The sequence below is a fragment of the Puma concolor genome, chromosome D4 (assembly GCF_028749965.1).
Source record: "Puma concolor isolate L17-30 chromosome D4, mPumCon1.1.hap2, whole genome shotgun sequence".
NCBI lineage: Eukaryota > Metazoa > Chordata > Mammalia > Carnivora > Felidae > Puma > Puma concolor.
This window is the reverse complement of record NC_141679.1, coordinates 35,521,261-35,543,609: the sequence shown is the minus strand read 5'-3', so window position 1 is coordinate 35,543,609 and position 22,349 is coordinate 35,521,261. Positions and strand designations below refer to the sequence as shown.

The window sequence follows — 22,349 nt, the reverse complement described above, 5'->3', positions numbered from 1 at the left end:
TAGAATTTGAGTTAAGGCATAGATAAAAACAAAAAAATAATAGACAATAAATTTGATGAAATTATTCAGGATGAATAATATTTAGGAAAAATAAAGATAAGAATGTAAGAAGAAAAGTAGAGAAAACAGGAGGAGAGAGTGAGAAGAACCAGTGTATGGTGTAAAGTTCTAGAAGGGAAAACTATAGATACTAGAAGAAGGATTGTATCAAAACCTGGCCAGGAAAGCCCAGGGCCGTTCTGGCAGGACTTGGAGAAGCCCAGGAGGGCACAAGGCATCGTGGTTAAAGGCATGGACTTTAGGTTTTAATCAGTATCAGTTAAAGTCCCAACTCAGACATTTACTAAAAGAGTGAGTGGCCTTGGATAACATATGCGCTTTTTCTAAAACTCAGTCAACCCATCTTCCTAAGGGGCATTACATGAGTTCCTAATTTATGAAATTGTCATGGGACTCAGTGAGATAATACAAGGGCACTGTTCAGTATTGTGCCTGGTGTACAAGCACTCAGGGAATGTCACCTCTTTAGGATTCTAGAAGTGTAGTGCTACTTATATTAATATAATATACTAATGTATAATAAATTAATGTAATAATCAATAAATAATTACATATATTAATTTACTATTAATAATGTAATGATTAACATATTATACATATTGATATATTAGTACTAATTGTATGGGGGTATAGATGCTAAATAATACTCTTAAAACCTATAATGTGTTTAAATACAATGTTCTTTGGAGGTGAGAATACTTATCATGCATATCTAGCACTGTTATCATCCTGGTAGTAAGATAATCTTACTTTCATTTATCAGCCCCAATGGCTCCCATTGAGAGGGTTTAGGAACTAAGAATTTTGAGGAGCTAATTGTCAGACAAGGGGGCACTTTGTTAAAAAAAATACTGAAGCTTAGATCATCTGTCAAAATGACATGGCTGAGTGGTGATGAAGCCAAGATTCAAACCCATGTCCACGCTCTGTAAAAATTTCTTTCTCATAAGCTACTATGAGAGGAATTGAGCCACTGAAATGCAGAATAAATGATGGGGGGAGGGTTAAAAAGTAAATTTACCAATATTATAAAAAAGAAAGAAGGAAGGGAGAAAAAATGTGCTCTGAATAAATTTTAAATAGAATAAGAATTCATACATAGTTTGTAACAATAAACTTTAAGACTTTATTAAAAGCAGTTTTAAAACTTCTGGGAAGGAGTTAATCAAAACACCTTTATTAGTGGTGTCTAAAGAGTTCTTCATAACTTTCCATACTTTTCTCCCATGAGAATTTTATTACTTTTTAATAATTTCATTAAAAATGACTTTTTTAAACCAAATGTAGTAGTCAAGGTTCCAAAGGACAAGAAAAGACATTTGGATTTGGGATTTTGAAGGGAAGCAATAGTTTCTAATTATAATGAATTCAGAATACATTAAAAAAATAGTAATAAGCAGGCTTCACCCTTCTTCCTTCCTCTCCTCCTCTCACCTCACCCATTTTCCCTTTTATTTTTTTTCTATAAATATGATAGTGCAGTTTGTGTGATGTAGAAGGGATCCAGTCCAACAGGATGAAGGAGGGCTTTCATCCAGTGCTAAGGTTGCTTTGCATCCAACAGGAGAGGAGAGAGACATTTCTTATTTGGTAATCTTTCCACATTCTTGCATGTCCATGCCATGGTGAAAGCAAGGACCTTAGTTGTGAGTTTCTTGATACTGAGTAGTGGGGACAGTAGGAGTACAAGCCCCAACATTTAGCTGTTTGCCCAAGTCCAGTGGCTGAAGTGCTGCATATGTGGCTGAATGCCATTTTCTCTTTCTCCTTGTCTCTATTGCTTATCATACCATGGACCTTTTAGGTAGAGTCAGCACTCGAACAGGGACTCCTTCAAAACACTCAAGGAGGGGGATATTAAGTCCCATCTTTGAAAGGAGGACTCTCAAAGAGTTTTTCAACATATTTTTAAACAACCACTCTCTTTATATTATTTGCATATAAATGCAGAGAAAAATTAAAGTGTTATGTATAGGGAGCTAATTTAAAGAATAATCCCACACTCCAGTTTTTGAGTACAGGAGAGCAACATTATTAATTTCTACTGGTTATAAATTAATAATTAATTTGATAGGTTGCAATTAATGGTTAAAACAACTTCTCAAATTTAGAATATCTTAACCAAACTCTTCCAGTTTATAATTTGTACTAAATGATTAAATATTGCTATGCTACATTGAATATTTAACTCAAAACTGTTCCTGTACTCAGAACCCTGTAGAATACCAGTCTGCTGTAGATTATGATAGTTACCTACATAAATTAAAAACATCCCTGAGTGGGTACAGGTATAATTACTGTTGTGCCAAGTCATATTACATTTTTAATAGTGTCTATTCTGGTAAGCAAATATAGAAAATTTGGGGTGGATTTAAGGCAAAAATGAATTATATTGTAGAAGAACAAAATACATGTCTGTAAAATCTGATTCCTAAGAAAGCTAATTGAAATTTTCTTAGTGTCACTAAAATCCTGAAGTGTTGAGTGTATAATAATTTTTAGGAAAAAATCTTTAATCTTGATACATGGGTTTTGTATATAAACTTAACATGAAGAGTAGGCATGATGAAAAAAATAAGATGCTAACAAAAATATTAGTTATGGTATCAAGAAAAAATTGTGTTATTTTGTCAAAACTGCTAATTTAGAATTTGGCATACTATATTCTATTCTATATGCTATTTTCCTTCCAAAAATTTCAAATATCTCTGTATCTTTCCTTCTATTTCTTGTGCACTTGTCTCTTCCTGTCCATTTGAACTACTGAACTGAAACCACTTTCTCCACTATCATCCATGACACATCTTTTTATTTTTTATTTTTCACAAATCACTGATCTTTTTACTTTTCCTATTTCTTCACTTTTCAGCACTATTGACTTCCTCTGGCTTTATACAATTCTTTCCCACCTTAGTTTTTGCAACTCTACAGTATTGTTATTTTTGAATAGTGTTCTAAAGATGCATATTTCTGTAATCATCAGGTTGAATGACCAATATTCAAGGGGTATCATCCTAAAGCAACTTTAGTAGGTTTCCTACTTCCCTTTTTGATTAATTTGTGGGATTACTTCTTTATTCCTAAATGGAATGTAAGCCAGCTTCCATGGTTTAATTGCTTTCGGGTATAAATCAGTACAATTAATATGCCATTATCAATTATAGTGATAAGCATTTTCATTTATTTTTTTAACTTTAGTTTTGAGAGAGTATAGGTGGGGGATGGGGAGAGAGAGAGAGAGAGAGAGAGAGAGAGAGAGAGAGAGAGAGAGAGAACCCACGCAGGTTCCACACTGCCAGTGCAGAGCTTGACACAGGGCTTGAACCCACGAACACCTAGATCATGACCTAAGCCGAAGTTGGGCACTCAAGCAACTGAGCCACCCAGGAGCCCCTCATAAGCATTGTAACTTTGTTTAAGGTTATGTCTTTTTCCCTCTTTCCTTTGAAAGGGCTGATATCCTGAAATGAGGGAGTTTACATGTGTTTGTCTTTGGGTTGTGCTTTTGATCCTGCCCTCATTCCCCCTCCATGTTAGAGCTAGGCAGATGTTGAAGGACCTATTCACTCTCTCTCATTATCTCCCTTAGTTTTTCAAAGACACTAGGAGCTTCTCACTGACAGCTTCTTTAACATGAGTCAATGCATTTCCATTCCTGGTAATTACTTTGTCCTTAATCCTAAAGCCTTCTTTCTCTGACCCATCCACTTTATTCATAGCAGAATAGTCTTGCCAAAACAATGGATCCCAATTTTATTAATGAAAAAGTTTGTTTACTTACTTGTGGGATTTGTGAATAATACCATATATAAAATTTATATTTTTGAAAGATATTTTAAATTAAGGGCAAAATGTGTTTTATGTTTCTTTGTGTCCAGATATTTAGAATGAATTTAAGCTAATAATAGTTCAAGGTACTATCCAATTTATATACATAATACTAATAGGCTATTTAGATACCAGTTTAAAGAATATGGACTGTAAAGTCTTTAATGTTTAACCACATCCTAGATAACATTTTTTGACTTTTTGTTTGCCACTGTATCATCTGAAAGAAAACTTGCAATCAATCATTTCTTCTACATTTTGTGTTAGAAAAATGAGGCTAACATCACAAATGATATATGAGGTGATGTTTTAAAAATATTTTTTGTGTATTTAACAATAACAGTTGACCTCCCTAAATAAAAAAAAATGAGGTTCTCTATAAAGTGGACAATGGGAAAAAATATAGTATGATATCATCCCCCTGAGAACCATTAAGGAGATACAAAAGTTTCCTGTGAATAGTTTATTGAATATATAATGTTGTTTACATATAATACATGTATAATATGTAGAATATGCAGACAAGAAGTAATCTATTGGCATGCCATTTTTTTCTCTAAAAATATTCACTAAAGAAACATCTAATATTGTCTACTTTTTAAGTTGTCATTGTGACTGAAATATTAGGATAAACGGTAAATTGATATCTATTTAACTTAAGTATTATGATGAACAGAGTACATATACGTATTCCTTGGCCCGTGAATAAATACATGTACCATAGTTATTCTGTTTTTTCCTAGTTAAACACGAGCTTTTTCAAAGGATGTGTGTGCTCCTGGGTTAATGAGCATTCCAAAGAAAATAATGCTTCGAAATAGATGATAATAGAAATAATGTTTTGCATTAACTACATACTATAGTCCATCTTGAGAACAGACAAAACACTTTAACACTGGTATCAAGAAAAATATATCTAAGCCACTTATCTTTGAATGCTTGTGTTTTATTTATTTTTTGTTCTATTTGATTATAGTCTTCCTTTGTGCTGAAATCAACCCATACTAAACTGACAGTTTTAATGCAACAAGGATACTATAGAATTGTAAAACTCACTTCATTAACCACTGCCCATCGTTTACGGTAGCATCACAGTGCTATCCTACACTACCATGTCAATAGTTAGCCAAGACTCCAACCACCTTTACTCAGGCTGCGCGTGTCTTAAATCGCTGGGAAGTAGATATCTTCTTTGGGTAATGAAAAGGGTACTGAAGTCCTGAAGGATGTCACTCCTCCTGCATGGTGAGTTGGTGGGGTGCTGGGTTATGTTGAGTAAGGAAGTTCTCCAGGTAACAATTGCATTCCTTCAACAAAGGCTAATGATCAGAGGGACAATGACTCTAGTTCCCCAATGACCTTAACCTTGGCTCTCCCCTAGTTTTACTTTCAGGACAAAGCACCCTTTCACTTCTTAGGAAAATTATCTCCACTCTTGGGGATGCTCTCTGGGAATGTCCCCATGCTCAATCTCTTGGCATTTGTCTTCCACCTTCTTGTAATCCGGAGTGACTCCATCTCGCATACTCACAATATTCTTTTTTTTTTTTTTTTAACATAATTGATTGTCAAATTGGTTTCCATACAACACCCAGTGCTCATCCCAACAAGTGCCCTTCTCTCCCCCACCCCCCCATCAACCCTCAGTTTTTTCCCAGTATTTAAGAGTCTCTTAGGGTTTGCCTCCCTCCCTTTCTGTAACTTCCCTCTCACATACTCAACATTTCCCTCCCTTTTGCCACAAACCCCCTTTTATCATATTCTCTCACAGGAAGTCTTTAATGGACTATTAATATCCAAGCCACAACAACAAAACCATGTTTCCCTTTCTTTAAGGAGAAAGATTGTTCAATATTCAAACCTTTGCAGACGTGCATACAGATATAATATTAGTCACACATTCATGTACATATACATGTTTGTATTCTCTGCCCCCTCTGCAGCGGAGAAAATGAAGCTAATATTTTTTCTATAGCTATGTTTATGAAGGTGGGTAATTACACCAGTGCTACTATGCATCCTCCAACTGTTCATTATAGAAGTAAAAATGAAAAGAGAAAACCTTATTTGCACTAGCCACATAGATTTATTCTCTAAATATTTTAATTATCAGTATCATCATCATAGCTGATATTTGGTGAATAATTACTATGAGCCAGAACTTTTCTGCACACTTTGCATGCATCTTATCAGTTAATCCTTGTAATCAAGTATAAACTCTGTATCTCCATTTGGAGTAATTGAGTCTTCAAAGAATTTTAATATTATATGCAAAAAATATATGTTCAGTTCTGAGGCACAAATTTTTCCATTTTATATATTTTTTTTAATTTTTTTTAAGGTTTATTTAGTTTGAAAGAGAGAGAGAGAGAGAGAGAGAGAGAGAGAGAATCCCCAGCAGGCCCTGTGCTGTCAGGGCAGAGCACAACATAGGGCTCACCCCCCAAATTTACTCAATTTTAATTTTTATATATTACTATTAAGGCTGACCATTTAATGATACTTATTGGTCATTTGAAGCAATCCATGCCATTTCATCTTTCTTATTTCTAAGTCATTGGAAGAATATTTATTCCTAAAGATTTGAAATATTGAAAATTATGTAATAGTGAGAAAAGATACAATAGTTTTGTCTGATATGTGATTAATTTTTAACATTTGAGAGTAAAAAAAGCACACCATAGTAGCATATAGCAGATAAGTTTAGTAAAATCAATTAAAAACATTTATGCATTTCTTCCATAGAAAAATTTGAGGTTTTTGATTACAGATATATTTACATTTTTTCCATATATCTCCTAATATATGTTGTCTTTTACAAATGTTTTTGTTAATTTAAATCTGGTGACATGTTCTCCTTTTATCTCTTTTAAATATAGGACAAATAATGCTGATTTGTAGCAATTAAGACAAGTTGTGTGTTTCTGATTTGTCAGTAAGCCCATGGAAAATAGGATATTTCTTAGGTAGTTAATCAGAGCTCTAAGACAACATTCAACACATAGTGTTCCAGTGATATTTCAAAATGCTTAACAGCATTAGATAGCTTTTGAAGTAATTATGACTACTATTCACAAATACAGTACTAAGATTTATGTGTCACTGGATTTTTCTTTTTTGAATCTAAAATGCCATAAGCTGTGAGACAAATCATTATTTTTATGGAGCTCTACAAAGGGAGAAAAAGAAAAACTAAATTATCCCATTGGGTATGCATCTTGATTTTAGAGTTGTTAAAATTTGAAAAACAACATATGGTAAACACATGTAGCAGTAATTGTTACTATTGGCAGATATATAAAGTGGTGTTTATGAGCAACGGAAATAGGCACAAACACACAGAGCTAGTGGGAGTAGAAGCTGGTACATCCTTCCTTGAAGTCACTTTGGTAATGCCAATCCAGGGTTGTAAAACCATTCATATCTTTTGGCTCTGTAATTCCTCTTAACCAAAAGGATTAGTGAATGATGTGCAAATATTTAGAAGCACCTTCTACATGTTAGGTTCTGTTCCAAGCATTGGGATATGGTAAATGAGGGAACAAAGATCCTTGCCCTTTTGAGTGTAGAAAATGATCTAGTAGAGTATAGAAAATGATCATGATATATAGTGCCTTGAATAAAATTCTTTATAGAACAGTATCTGTCGTATGCTTCTAATTTGTAAATGTATTTTAGCATGTAAAAACTTTGCAAACCCCACAGTAAGTGATTGGCATAATGTATCTTGCCAATTGAATTTTAATTCCATTTGGGTTTTATTTTATAAATTTTACCAGACTTGATTATTAAAAATGTAAATAACTTACATGGGCATGTTTCAGTTTTACTAACCAATCTATATGGATCATATTTTTATTCTGTTTTTGTAAATCTTCAGTTCTCAAAATAGTCTTTATGAGATCATGAGCCTTGAGAGGCCAAGAGTGCATAAGTGGGATTCTGTTAGGTAAGCATAGACTCCATGGTTCTTAAAGGGGGATGTCCTGATCAGCAGCATCAACAGCCTTTGAGAACTGGTTAAAAATGCAAATTTAGGTACTCCACACCTCACCTAATAAATCAGAAGCTCTGGGGGCATGGCCCAGATATCTTTGGATGACTGAGCCATTCTGGTGTGTTCTGAAGTTTGAGAGGCACTGTAATAACTTATACTCAATTGGAAAGAAGCCATTGGAAACCAAACATTGGAAACCAATGTTTGTGGAGCAGCTACCAAGAATCGGTCACCATAGTGGCCAATTCAAGTAAATTACTCCATATAAATTCTAATAGAATACAAGAATTTGTTGTTAGCAGACTCCTCTCCTAACTAGATCTCTGCCCTTGGGCAAGTTATTTAGCTGCTCTGTTCCTCAGTTAATTTACCTATAAAATAGAATATAATAGAAGTGCCCTGCTACTTTGGGTCGTTAGGAGGATTAGTTAAATTGACTAGTGTATGAAAAATTCTAGAACACCTGTAATTCTTGTTTGTTATCATTATTATTATTATTGTCAATTATAATTGTTATTACTGCAGCCTCAGTAAGTCAAATAACTTGCCAGATGTCATACAATGAAACTTTAATCCTAGGTTTGATACAGCCTGAATCTGTTTCTAGGTTTGTCTTCCTCTAAAGGAAGATCTGTTTTTTCTTCCTTTTCCCACTATGTACAATTATTATATTTGTACCATATATTTTGTCTTCTATACACATATACATTTCCTCTTCCTTTATTGTTTAACATTGATATGATACACTGGGCTCGCTAACTAAATATCATAAGAGGGGGTAATGCTTTATATTTCCTAATATCTGATATTGTATTTAGACATATAATAGATACTTAGTAAACACTCATAATTGATCAGGAAGAAGAAATCTGTGGCTAAATCTTTCTTCAGATGCTAATAAAATGGAATAAGTATGCTATGCTAGTGAAATCAGAGATTAAGGAGCTATGTTAACCAAAATATTTTTCCCTCTATTTTTAATAGGCATATGTCAGAATAGCCAACAAATGTAAACAAAGTTATAAACTTACATGGTACCTGACTAATCCCTTTCACTTATCAATGTTCAAGCTATCTAGTAAAAGTGGTATAGAAATATGCAAATGTTCATTTTTTTATTAAAAAAAGAAAGAAACCAGGTATTAAGAAGTTGAAAGAAATGTATTTTGCCTCACAGAATTGTGAGAAATAATGTTGTATCTGAGACTAATTAAAGTATCTTTAATGTACTCTGTATAAGTTTCATATTGAGCAATCAACAACTAGAAGAAATAAAAATGTTTAATAAAATATCTTCAACATTAAAAATAACAAATGCTTTGGCATACAAAACTCAACTGATATAATTATAACTTCACTACATACTCATAATCACATAATAATTCCCACTATGACAATTATATTAGATTTGTTATTGTATTGAATATTTATTGAATGTATATATATTTCTCAAATATTCTTTTTTGATGATGGGAGGTTTAAACAATCTGTCATCAAGGCTACATAAGGCAGTATAAAATATAACTAGTGGCTAAGTGGAGGGATGCTCCTATGATTGGAGGGGAAAATGAAAAGTAAGGTATGCAAGACTAATAAACAAATAGACAACAGCCAGACCATATATGATAATAGAACTCTGACCAGTAAGGCTAGAAAGACAAATTACAACCTCTCCAGAAGTTGGCTCTGAATGGTCAGGGAAATGTAGTAAGTGCAAGACATTTTCAGGAGAATGACAGCCAATTTCCTTCATTTTCAGTCCCCACTCCTTACCTTGTACTTCTATCTGCTAACAAACCAGAGAAAGCCAAATATGCTCCCCAAACCAATCATAGGATATTCTCCTTGCAGTTAGCCCACTCCAGCTTTTCCATGCTAATAGCCTCCATTCAGAGCATACCTGAGGCTTTCCTTTATTCACTACAAGCTCTTTGACCTCAGTCTTGGCAACTATTTTTTTTTTTTTGGATGTGGCACCCAAAGCAAAGGCAACAAAGGCAACAAATAAATAAATGGGGCTACATCAAACTAAAAAGCTTCTGCACAGCCAAGGAAGCCATTAGCAAAATGAAAAGGCAACCCACATAGTGGGAAAATATTTGCAAACCATTTATTTGAAAAGAGATTAATATCCCATATATATAAAGAACTCATATAACTTGATAAACATAACTAAACAAATCTAATCTAAAAATAGGCAGCGGTGCCTGGGTGGCTCAGTTGGTTAAGTGTCCAACTTTAGCTCAGGTCATGATCTTACAGTTCATGAGTTTGAGCCCCACATCGGGCTCTGTGCTGACAGTGCAGAGCCTGCATGGGATTCTCTTTCTCCTTCTCTTTCTGACCCTCCCCTACTCAATCTCTCTCTCTCTCTCTCTCTCTCTCTTTCAAAATAAATAAATAAAATTTAAAAATAGGCAGAGGAGGGATGTCTGGGTGGCTCAGTCAGTTGAGCATCTGACTCTTGATTTCAGCTCAGGTCATGATCCTTGGGTTGTGGGATCAAGCCCAGCTTTGGGCTCTGCACTGAGCGTGGGGCCTGCTTAAGTCTCTCTCTCTCTCTCTCTCTCTCTCTCTCTCTCTCTCTCCCTCTCCCGCCCCCTCCCCCTTCCCTTACCCTTCCCTCTTTCTCTCTCTCTCCCTCCCTCCCTCCCTCCAACTCCCTTTCCCTTTCCCTCTTCCTCTTCCTCTCCTTCTGCCCCTCTCCTCCACTCACATACACACACACTCTCTCTCAAATAAAAGAAAATAGGAAGTGGAACTGATTAGACATTTTTCCAAGGAAGATCTACAAATAGCCAACAGATACATGAAAAGATGCTCAACATTAGTAATGAAAATCAAACTGCACTGATATATCACCTCACACTTGTTACAATGGCTATATTAAAAAAGACAAGAGACAACATGTGTTGGCAAAAATATGGAGGAAAAAGAATCCTTGTGTGCCACTGGTAGGAATGTAAGTTGATATAGCTACTATGAAAAATAAGATGAAAGTTTCTCAAAAAATTAAAAATAGAATGATCATATGATCCAGAAATCCCACTTCTGGGTATATCTCCAATGAATATAGGACTGAATAAAGCTCCAAAGCTGGTTCGAGCTTCTGCAACAGTTGGAAGTGAGACAAAAATTAATGTTGCTATAGTAACCAATTAATTCACATAAAGGTTAAACCAGTCCTGTGAACTTTCACACATTCTTACAGATTTTGCAATATAATCATCTCCAGTAACTAAAGAATCATTATATGATGCTGGAGTTACACTTAATTTACATTTCTTCTCAAATGTGTAGGTATCTATAGCATGGCAACGTTTTTCTCTTTTTACTTTATTTTATTTTAAATTCCAGTTTAGTTAACATACACTCTATGTTAGTTTCAGGTGTACAATATAGTGAATGAATTCCAACTTTTATGATGATATTATTTTTTGAACTCTACAAATTAGTGTGGCTGAATGTCAACTTCAGAAAATTATGATTGTGTCATTCATGAAAAGTTTGGAGGATCTTTTTATTTTGTATCCATTTATAGTTTGATTTTACTGTTGCCAATCATATCCACACAACAGGAAACATTTTTTTTTTTAGTTTTATTTATTTAAGTAATCTCTACACCCATGTGGGGCTTGAACTCACATCCCTGAGATCAAGAGCCTCATGCTCCCCTGACTGTGTCAATCAGGTGACTCAACAGGAAACATTTTTTTAAGTTTATTAATTTATTTTTAGAGAGAGAGAGAGAATGAGCAGGAGCAAGGGAGGGATAGACAGAGAGGAAGAGAGAATCCCAAGTAGGCTCCACACTGTCAACACAAAGCCAGGTGTGAGGCTTGATCTCACAAACTGTGAGATCATGACCTGAGCTAAAATCAAGAGTTAGACGCTTAACTGACAGAGCCACCTAGATGTCCCCAACAGGAATCATTTTTTTAAATGTTTATTTAGTTTTGACAGAGAGAGAGAGTCAGAGCATGAGCAGGGGAGGGGCATGGAGAGAGACACGCAGAATCTGAAGCAGGATCTAGGATCTGAGCTGTCAGCACAGAGCCCGATGCAGGGCTCGAACTCACAGACCGTGAGATCATGACCTGAGCCGAAGTCGGACGCTCAACAGACTGAGCTACCCAGGCGCCCCATGGAAACATTTTTTATAAAAGTTTGGTGTTTTGAATAATTTGGAGAGGAGTTTTTCAGACTAGTGATGTCTGAGCCAAAATATCAAACATAAGGATCTATACATTTTAGATTAAAAGTTTTAAATCCCCACCACCAAAATGGATTGTTTAATGTTGTTTCTTTGAAACCAGAAATATTTGTAATCAGTACTTTTATACTTTTTTCAAGGATAAAACTTTGTTTAGTGTTTTTTAACATTTTGGTTTCCTTATAAGCACAATTTCAAAACATACTCGTTTACTTACAAAGTTATCAAAGGCACCACTGCCAACACAAATATCAGCATATAATGCTTATTGGCAATTTTTTTGTTTTTCTAATCATGAATTGTGTTATTAAGTAGTTTTCAAATAACTTCCCAGCATATAATAAAATCCTCACAGAAGCCCTGGATGGTAAATATTTGGTCATGGTGTTACTTAATTCAGGAATAGCCTCTTTCCTCAGTAGGTTGTAGATTATGGAAGACAGATTTTTTTTTTTGTATTGTTATTTTTATCTCCCCCAATCTCTACAAACATGGTAATGTGTAGTAGGAAATTAATAAATTCAGCTGAATTTGAGTTCCCAAAGAATATGCCATGCAATTTTCTAGCACAGTAAAATGTATTCAAATTATTATATAGGTCAAATTAAACTAATAGGATGATATAAGGCACACACACTTTTAATAACATTTTTATTGAGATATAATCACATACCATAAAATTCATTTTTTGTATAACTTTTTATTTTTTTTCAACGTTTATTTATTTTTGGAACAGAGAGAGACAGAGCATGAACGGGGGAGGGGCAGAGAGAGAGGGAGACACAGAATCGGAAACAGGCTCCAGGCTCTGAGCCATCAGCCCAGAGCCTGACACGGGGCTCGAACTCCCGGACTGCGAGATCGTGACCTGGCTGAAGTCGGACGCTTAACCGACTGCGCCACCCAGGCTCCCCTGTATAACTTTTTAAAGGGAACACTTTAAAAATAAATAAAGGGAACACTTTATTGGGTTTCATATATTTGGCATTGTACAAACACTATCTTATTTTAGAATGTTTTTATTTTTGAAAGAGAAATTCTGTACCCATCTTCTCACTCCTTGGTCCCTAAAAACCCCAATCTAGTTTCTGTCTGTATAGAGTTTATTTCTTGCTTACTCAAGAGATAATCCTTCCAAGCTTGAGATGACACTCCCTGTTGTAAGGATCCAGACTTCTCCCATTTTAGTATTCTGCTTGGGAGTTTAACAGAGCAAGGAGGTAAGGGTAGTCTGTCAGATACAAAATGATTGTGGGAGCTCCAAGTCTTTATTCCACATTCTATCTAGAAATTAATGGGAGAAATGGACAAGGATACTTTCTACATTCAGTGGCACTTTCTAGAAGTCACTCAGTCCACTTCCACATATATGCTTTTCCAGGACTTAGTCTCATGGCACCAAGTCTAAGGATCATAATCTGATTCCAGAAGGCCATGAACCTCGCTAAAATCAGTGGTTCTCTTATTTAAAACAATATTATATGAATAGGGGGATAACTATGATGTTCTGCAATGGTGTTAAACCCTCTTGAACTTAATAGGCTTATTAGATTGAAATTTGAAACATCTAAAGAGAAATCCTTTCAAAAGTGCATAGACTATTATAGCAGAGTATCTAGTGGTTTTTGATAGTGGCAACCAAATATTGCATCATTAAATGTAATATCACTAACCTGAATATAAAATCTGTGATCTTGGGGCGCCTGGGTGGCGCAGTCGGTTAAGCGTCCGACTTCAGCCAGGTCACGATCTCGCGGTCCGTGAGTTCGAGCCCCGCGTCGGGCTCTGGGCTGATGGCTCAGAGCCTGGAGCCTGTTTCCGATTCTGTGTCTCCCTCTCTCTCTGCCCCTCGCCCGTTCATGCTCTGTCTCTCTCTGTCCCAAAAATAAATAAACGTTGAAAAAAAATTACTTTTAAAATCTGTGAGACTAGGGGCGCCTGGGTGGCACAGTCGGTTAAGCGTCCGACTTCAGCCAGGTCACGATCTCGCTGTCCGTGAGTTCGAGCCCCGCGTCGGGCTCTGGGCTGATGGCTCGGAGCCTGGAGCCTGTTTCCGATTCTGTGTCTCCCTCTCTCTCTGCCCCTCCCCCGTTCATGATCTGTCTCTCTCTGTCCCAAAAATAAATAAACGTTGAAAAAAAAATGTTTAAAAAAAATAAAATCTGTGAGACTAGACCATATTTGTATTGTTTATCTCTTTAACCTCACACTCTGATATAATAGTGCCTGACACATAGTTGCTCCATAAGTATCTGTTGGATAGATGAATTAATATATATATATATATATACACATACATATATGTATATGCATATATATACATATATATGCATATATATACATATATATGTATATGCATATATATGTATATATATGCATATATATACATATATATGTATATGCATATATATGTATATATATGCATATATACACACATATATGTATATGCATATATATGTATATATATGCATATACATATATATATATATATATATGTATGTATATAATTGTAGTTACATGGCATATTTACATAGATCTAATCATGGGAGGAGTTGATACTCCCCAAACCCATCACTGCCTGTCACTCCAATTTTCCTAGAGTTTAAGAAAGAAAAAAGATCTTTGAAAAAAAAATGATGCTTTGAAGGAAATGATTTAGGTACTGAAAAAGACATTGAGAAAGTATGGCTAGTACTGGGGTAAGCTGAAATCTATTACCTAAATACAGGATAGTTTTCTTCCTAAGAGCCTAACTGCGATCATTTCTTTATTGGACCACTTAGGTATTCTTTAGTTATTTATTGAGAGTTTGTAATATGCCAAGTTTCACTGAAACAGCCAATTTTTTTCCCAAACATGTTGCCTATAATTATAATAAGAGTTGTGTTTCTGAGATGATAAGCTTGGCAGTCTTAAAAGAAGTGAGAGTTCAAAGTTGTTTTTTTACACATTATTTGCATTTTTCTAAATGAATACAAGGCTATCTGGTTTTCCAAGTAAGCATTGCTGATAACCCCTACCAAAATTGTGCATATATTACATGAAATTTACATATTTTGTAAAATCTCATGCATTCTTGAATTTATTGGCAGAAAATTCTAGAAATCGGCATGTCTGCTAAATAATGCATCATTTCAGTTTAACATTTAATGAGCTAGAGACTGAGGGGCTGTAACTACCTACAATTAATCATAATATAATGGTGTTATAAGACTATTTGCTATTCTTATGTTTTTTTTTAATTAGGGTGTAGTCGTAGCTCTACTTTAAGAAGTTGAAGTTTTAAGTTTCTCTCTAAATGAACTAAAAGGAGAGCCTCTAATTTCTTTCACAACTCTCTCCCATTAGAAGAATCAGAATCTCTATGTTGCATCATATGAGAGAGTTTGTGTTTGAAACTCAGCTGTGCTTTTTTCTTACTCTGTGTGCTCTTGAGCACATTTATTATGTTTTCTGGTAATTTTCTCATCTATGAGATTAGGGTGACTGTAATACTTGTTAGGACTGCTATAGGAATTAAATGAGATGAACTTATAGCACTTAGCATAATTCTTGACACAGTATATATTCAATAAATACTATTATTACTACCTAGGACCAACAACCAAGGTGATGGTAGACACATATTAAATGTGTAATTACATGTGCATGATGCCAAACTTGAAAAAATGTAAACATGTGCATTGAAATACCATTTGTAAGAATACTGCAAAATGATCAATTATCATGTAGAGACTACTATGTAATGATTCATAGCACAGTCTCTGAAGCCAGGATCTCTTTGTTTAGGAGAAAAAAAAAAAAAAAACAAAGAAGAAGAAAAGGGTAATAAAGGACAGCTCAGTTCATTTAGAAAGTAGAGATTCACTTGTAAGAATTAAATTAGTTAATTCATACAAAATACTAAGACCAGTGCTTGGCATATGCTATATATTCAGTAAATAGATCTATTAATATTATCCTACCCTGATATATGAACTAATTGGGATTCTGAACTTAAATTAAGGTTGGGTTGAATTTTGACTTCACAATATATTAGCAGTAAGACATTTTGGAGTTTATTTAGCAACTGTTAGCTTCCAATCTCTTATCTGAAAATATGGAAAATAATCTCTAATACAAGAGACTTGTATGAGTATCAATGTAGGATACATGACAAAAAGTGTAGAAATCTTATCACTGTACTATTTACCAATTGCTTATTAACTATGATTTTCCTAAACTTATCAAACCAATATTTAAATTTATTTACTATTATTTAAAATTGTTTATAATTATTTAAAATAATTTCACAACATTTAGGTTTCCAGATCATTTTAAAATTCAGCTTCCTCTCACTCCTTCCAAACTATTGAATTCCTGTGAACAAGCCAGGAAAAGAGAACACTGTCTAATTATTTTTAGCATCAGAGAAAACCACCATCTGAAATGCTGATCCATGAATTTCTTCAAACTCTGAGTCACATATCTGATAAATGCATTCACTAATAACATTAATTAATTTATAGAAATATTAATTCAAATGTAACTTTTCAAGATTTCTGCAGTACTTTGACAGCTATGTAGGCATATGATAGGTTTAAGATATTAGAATTTCAGAATTACCCAAAGTGCAATTTTGCTTTGGTCTGCTTACTTCACTTGGCATAAATTCTTTCTGAATGGTTATCCTTACATGGGCAAGTAGTAGAAATGAAAGGAGTATATCTGATCAAGTCTATTTACTAGAATCTTATCTCTAAAATAAAATTTCCTGAAATGCATCAATGATAAAACTCTAACATTGTGCCAATGTCACTGATAGTTTAATTACTGATCCATCATTACAAACTGTTCCCTAAAAAATAGTTATCTTATCCACATATTGTTAAAATTTATTTTCTCTCTCATTTATTTTCTTTAATTATGTCTCAATACTCAGTATTCTTGACTGAGTCAGGCGATGTAAATCATTGTAAAAATAGAATAAAGTTTGGGTAAACCATATTTCTGCTTTGGCTTTCTTATGTGTCTAAAATCACTTCTCTGGCTCGGCTTTGGCTTTGAAGAAAAACTAGCCAAATGTGTTCAACATAATTTCTCAAATTCCTGAATTTACACATGGGTAGTGACATATAGTCTGAATGCCTAACATATCTACTCAGTATAACAATGTCCATAATCCAAACAAGGATGTCCTTTGGATTTACTGTTATTATCTAAATATTCACATTCAGATATAGATAAACATTCTACATATAACTGGAAGATATAAATAAATTCCCTTATGTGCTTTTTATGTTGAAATTCTATTATTCAGTTAAAACTGTCAATTTAATATTGCAGATATGCAACATAGTGCCTGCAGGAGTAATCTAGCATCTGATAGTGCTACAGGAAATTATTGTTCCTGCATTATAATGTGAAACCTTAAAGCTTGACTTTAAATATTTAATAATAAAATGGTAATAACAATTAAAAATTTTAATATATGTATCCAAAGCATTCATTTCACAATGGTAATACTTTGCTTCAGCCACATGTGGATTCTAACACGTAACCATTTTACATTTACCCCCAATTGAGTTTTATGCACCTCTTGATAAAAATGGGGAGCAGAGGGGAAGGTCTCAATATAATTCCTTGATTGACTTGAAGTATAAGCATTCAGAGCACAATATGTTCTTGGGAAAGTCTTCCTCTTTAGCAAGTATCAGTAGAAAGCAAATCTTTTTTTTTTTTTTTTTATGTTTATTTATTTATTTTGAGAGAGAGGGTGAGACAGAATCCCAAGCAGATTTGACACTCAGCTCATAGCCTGATGTGGGGCTCAGTCTCATGACCCTGAGATCATGACTTGAGCCAAAATCAAGAATCAGCTGTTTGACTGAGACATCCAGGTGCTCCCAGAAGTAGACCTTTTGAAGTCCTCTTCTCACTCCTTGTTCCTGCAGGGAAAATAAAAGCAGAATGCAATAGAGAATGAATAGCATGTTCACATGGTTAATCCATGTGCACTGGAATTTGTAAAAAGAGTGGGTGGGACAGAAACCTGTGGAAGGCTGGGAAGCAGTGTCTACCCACTTGGGAACAAGGAGACCTGGGATAATGGCAATAACTGGAATGGAATACAATGGACTGAGAATCAAAGATTCAGAATGCAGTTAAGTCCTTGCCACCAGTTAGTTCAGTGACTTTGGATTTTTTTTTTAATTTTTTTAATGTGTATTTATTTTTGAGAGAGAGAGAGTGAGAGAGAGAGAGAGTGAGTGATCAGGGGAGGGGCAGAGAGAGAGAGAGAGAGAGCTCCAGGCTCTCAGCTGTCAGCACAGAGCCCCACGCAAGGCTTGAACCTATGAACCATGGGATCGTGACCTGAGCCGAAGCCAGATGCTTAACCGACTGAACCACCCAGGCGCCCAGTTCAGTGACTTTGACCAAGAAAGCCTGAGAAGTCATTATTAAAGATTTTACTGCACACATACATTTCAATTTGCAGAATAAGAATAATACATTTTAATGTGAATGTTCACACCTCAGTGATAGTGATATTTTGATTTCCGCTAACATTTCATCAGAAGGATACTGGAAACATTTCATTTCAGTCGTCAAGTGGTTCTTTTAGTATCAGAATCATTTCTGCATATTATAATTCCTCCTAAGAGTTAATATCATTCCTTTGTGAGACAAACTATGTTATATTATGTTCCCTTCAGTTGCAGTAGAAAATGGTTGGAATAATTCAATGCATAGAACTTTGAGAAAAACCTATCCTTAAAAACAACACTACTCATTAAGACATTGACTACTAGATTCAATCTGTTATGGTTTCTCTCTTCTATTAACTTAAATTGTGATACATCACACAGTAGAGCACCTGCCTATATACCAGTCATTCAGTTTTCTAAAAGGTTCATAAATGCTACTAATTTCTTCACGTATAGCAAGATTGAATCTTCAGTGTATTCTTTTATCCATTTAGAGCAGAATCTGCCTAGAAGTAAACAAATCCAAGGGCTTAATAAATATGTGTTAATTAGTAAGTCAGCACTGCATCAAAATATTAAAGCTCTTGCCAAGCACATTAACTTTTAAACATTGTTACATGTGATGGTAACTAAATGACTCAATTTAAAGATAATATTAATTGATATTATAAAGTGTTATTGTTAAATCAAATATCAAATAATTTAAGGTATATAATAAACTATTGAGTACCATACAGCTTTTAAATTAGGATTATATATATATATATATTATATATATAATATATTATAATAATGTAATATATAATTACAAATATTAGAGAATATTTATAATCATGGAAAGTTATATATTATCCCTGATTTAAACAGAAAAAACAAAGATAAATGTAGGTTTGTAGTATGATAACTACATTTGTAAATGTGTGTAAATGTGTGTGTGTGTGGCCCACATGCATAGTGTGTGTATGTGTATATGGGTGTGTGTGTGTGTGTGTGTGTATATATATATATATATATATATATATATATATATATGAGAAGCTGTATAAATGAATGTAACTAAGGTTCTGTAACATATGCAAAATAAATTTTGCTTGCAGATGTGCCCATCACCCATAGTCCCATAAGAAGCAAAGGAGACAATAAAAATCCTCTACTTGTTTGTCATCCTGCATTAAGGAGCTCAAATTAGAGTAATTAATCTTAAATCACAATAGTTTGATGTGACCTGAGTAATGATAATGCTATTTCAGACGAATATTGTAGTCAAAATTATTTGTTAAATTATATGTATACTAATTAATCATACAATGAAATTTTTCATATTATAAATCACTATTTAACATTTTGTGATGCTTGAATTAAAATGCAGTGCCAGTGCTGATGGAAATATTTTTGGTTATACTTTTCTAGGTCTCAGGGTGGTGAACCTCTTCTCTGAATTCCTAACCTGTGAGCTTATGGTAAGATTATAATTAATAAATTCATTTTTGAATTTTTTTCCCTTTATTATCCCTATTTGATGGTATCCAGTAAAAACAGAGCTAATTTGCAGAGTTTCCTTGATACTTTATGATACCTTTACATAAATGTTGATATGTGATACTTTCTATCAAATGTTTATGTTCTTGGTTAGATTATAGTAATATAGTCACCTGAAATAGTCTTTGATAAGTTCTAAGTGAATTTGAAGGCATTGTTCAGAAAGGTAAGATTTATAACTCTAAAAAAAGTTCTTTGGACATGAATGACAATTTTATATATTAAAATTTTTTATAATAACGTCTATTTGATGTCAATGAATAGAGGCAATGAGTTATTGAAAGGAAAACTTATTTTAACACCTGTCAAGATTTATCAAAATTGGGTTCCTCTAGGAAAGCTTGATATTGCAGCTTTATAAAGTTGAAAGTAAAATATGTAACTATAGAAATAGATATGATAAAAAAATAACCCGTGACTTCTAAGGTGATTTTATGGGCCTTATTAATTTGTCAGTTACTTTGGTTAATTGTATTCAATAACATTTGTTAAAAATGTAAATCTGGATGCCATTTATAATTGATTACTACAGAATGTAAGAAACATAAACATAAGTTTAATAAAAGAATGTTCAGTTTATCTCTTTTTTTAATTGTGAACATGATGAAGATTTATCCGCTTGTAGCTGATACATAAAATGGGGATAATATGGGCATTTGTGTCATATATTTTATATGTTCGGGTAAATGATGTCTTGGGAAACACAAAGTGATTGAGTAAAACTTGTTGATTTGGTAATACAGCATTACTGAAATGTATCTTGAAGAAGTTTTAAGTGATTATAGGCAATGATCAGCTCTGGGCTATGTAAGGTGTATGCTTTGGTTACATTTTTTTTTTTTGAGACGCTCAACATATGATTATTAAAGACAAGTGTCACATAGAAGCAAGGGGAATTTCACTGCTCTACTCTGTTGATACAGGACTCTGTATCAATGGACTCTGTTGATAATGGAAGACATTTTTGTGAAATACATTATTTGGATATGCATAAAGCAATAATTTTATTCCTGATATGTATTGTTAAGTTATAACATATTTTACAAATATATCCAAATTAACTTTTCTCATAAGTCAATTTGACTTATAAAATATGTCAAAATATTTTTAAAATGTACACTCATCATTTATCATCTCATATCTTAAATGCACAGTCTTGGTGAATTGTAACAAAATGAACCCACCCTTATAATCAGCTCTTACATTAAAAAGAAAAGAAAAATAAAGAATAAAAGATAAAACATTATCGTACTTTGAAGCCCACTACATAGTGCACTTCTCGTAAGTATTTGCATGAAACATAAGCACTGTATTGACCTCTAGAAGGATAGATTACTTCCTATTTTATATTCTATTAATGAAGTCATACAGTAGTTACTACTTTGGTTCTTTTTCTCAGCATTATATTTGTAAGATTATATGCAGTGATAAAACACTCATTTTCATTGCTGTTTGGTATTCAACTTGCTCATGTACCAAATTATGATCTAAATCCCATTGATGAGCATTTGGGTCATTTCCAGACTTTGGTTCTTATGAATAGTGGTTATATGTCTATCTGGAAGATGTGCTGCAGGAAATGCATGCATGAATTTTGTTGGATATATAGGATATGCATATGTTCTCCTTTAGTAGATACTGATAGTCTGCCAAAGTGGTAATACGGGATTTTCAAAGCAAGATGTGAGAGTGAGTTGCTTCATATAGTCACTAACAGGATTTTGCATCCATCTATTTTAGCCATTCTAGTGTGCTTATAGAAATATTTTAATTTGAATATGTTGAAGGTTTATGGCATCAAACACGTCTTATGATTATTTGTCATATTTGTGATGACTGTCATATGACTATTCTCCTTTTTGAAGTGTCTAAGACTTGCCCTTTTTATACCATACCGTGCATCCTTTTTCCTTAACCATATACCAGATAAGCTGTTTCAATCCTCTGTGATAGAGCTGGCTCAAACTGATTCACAAGACCAACTGTTAAAGTGTCAGGAATTTTGGGAGCTGCTTGATAGTTTGAAAATCTTCCATGGTAGAAGTGTTTATTTATACCACACACACTGGCAAACATGAAAAACAGGGCTTTATTTTTTCTTCGGGGGAGTTGGTTGTTAAACATTTACTGCATACCACTGGATATTTATATTGTATATTAAACCATTTGGTGGTTTTTCTTTGTACTCTCCTAGTGGTGTATTTTGATGAATAGAAATTCTCAAGTAGGTTTGTTTCTTGTCTGA

General features: G+C 33.9%; 1 protein-coding gene across 1 annotated transcript in view; it reads left to right on the top strand.

The window, feature by feature from the left end:
* Positions 1-22,349, top strand: part of PTPRD (protein tyrosine phosphatase receptor type D) — a 2,237,777-nt gene that overhangs the window by 1,008,984 nt on the left and 1,206,444 nt on the right. Inside the window, exon 7 of the mRNA XM_086685253.1 lies at positions 19,976-20,025. The gene's annotated coding sequence lies outside the window, so the exon portion shown is untranslated. The remainder of the gene's footprint in view (positions 1-19,975; positions 20,026-22,349) is intronic.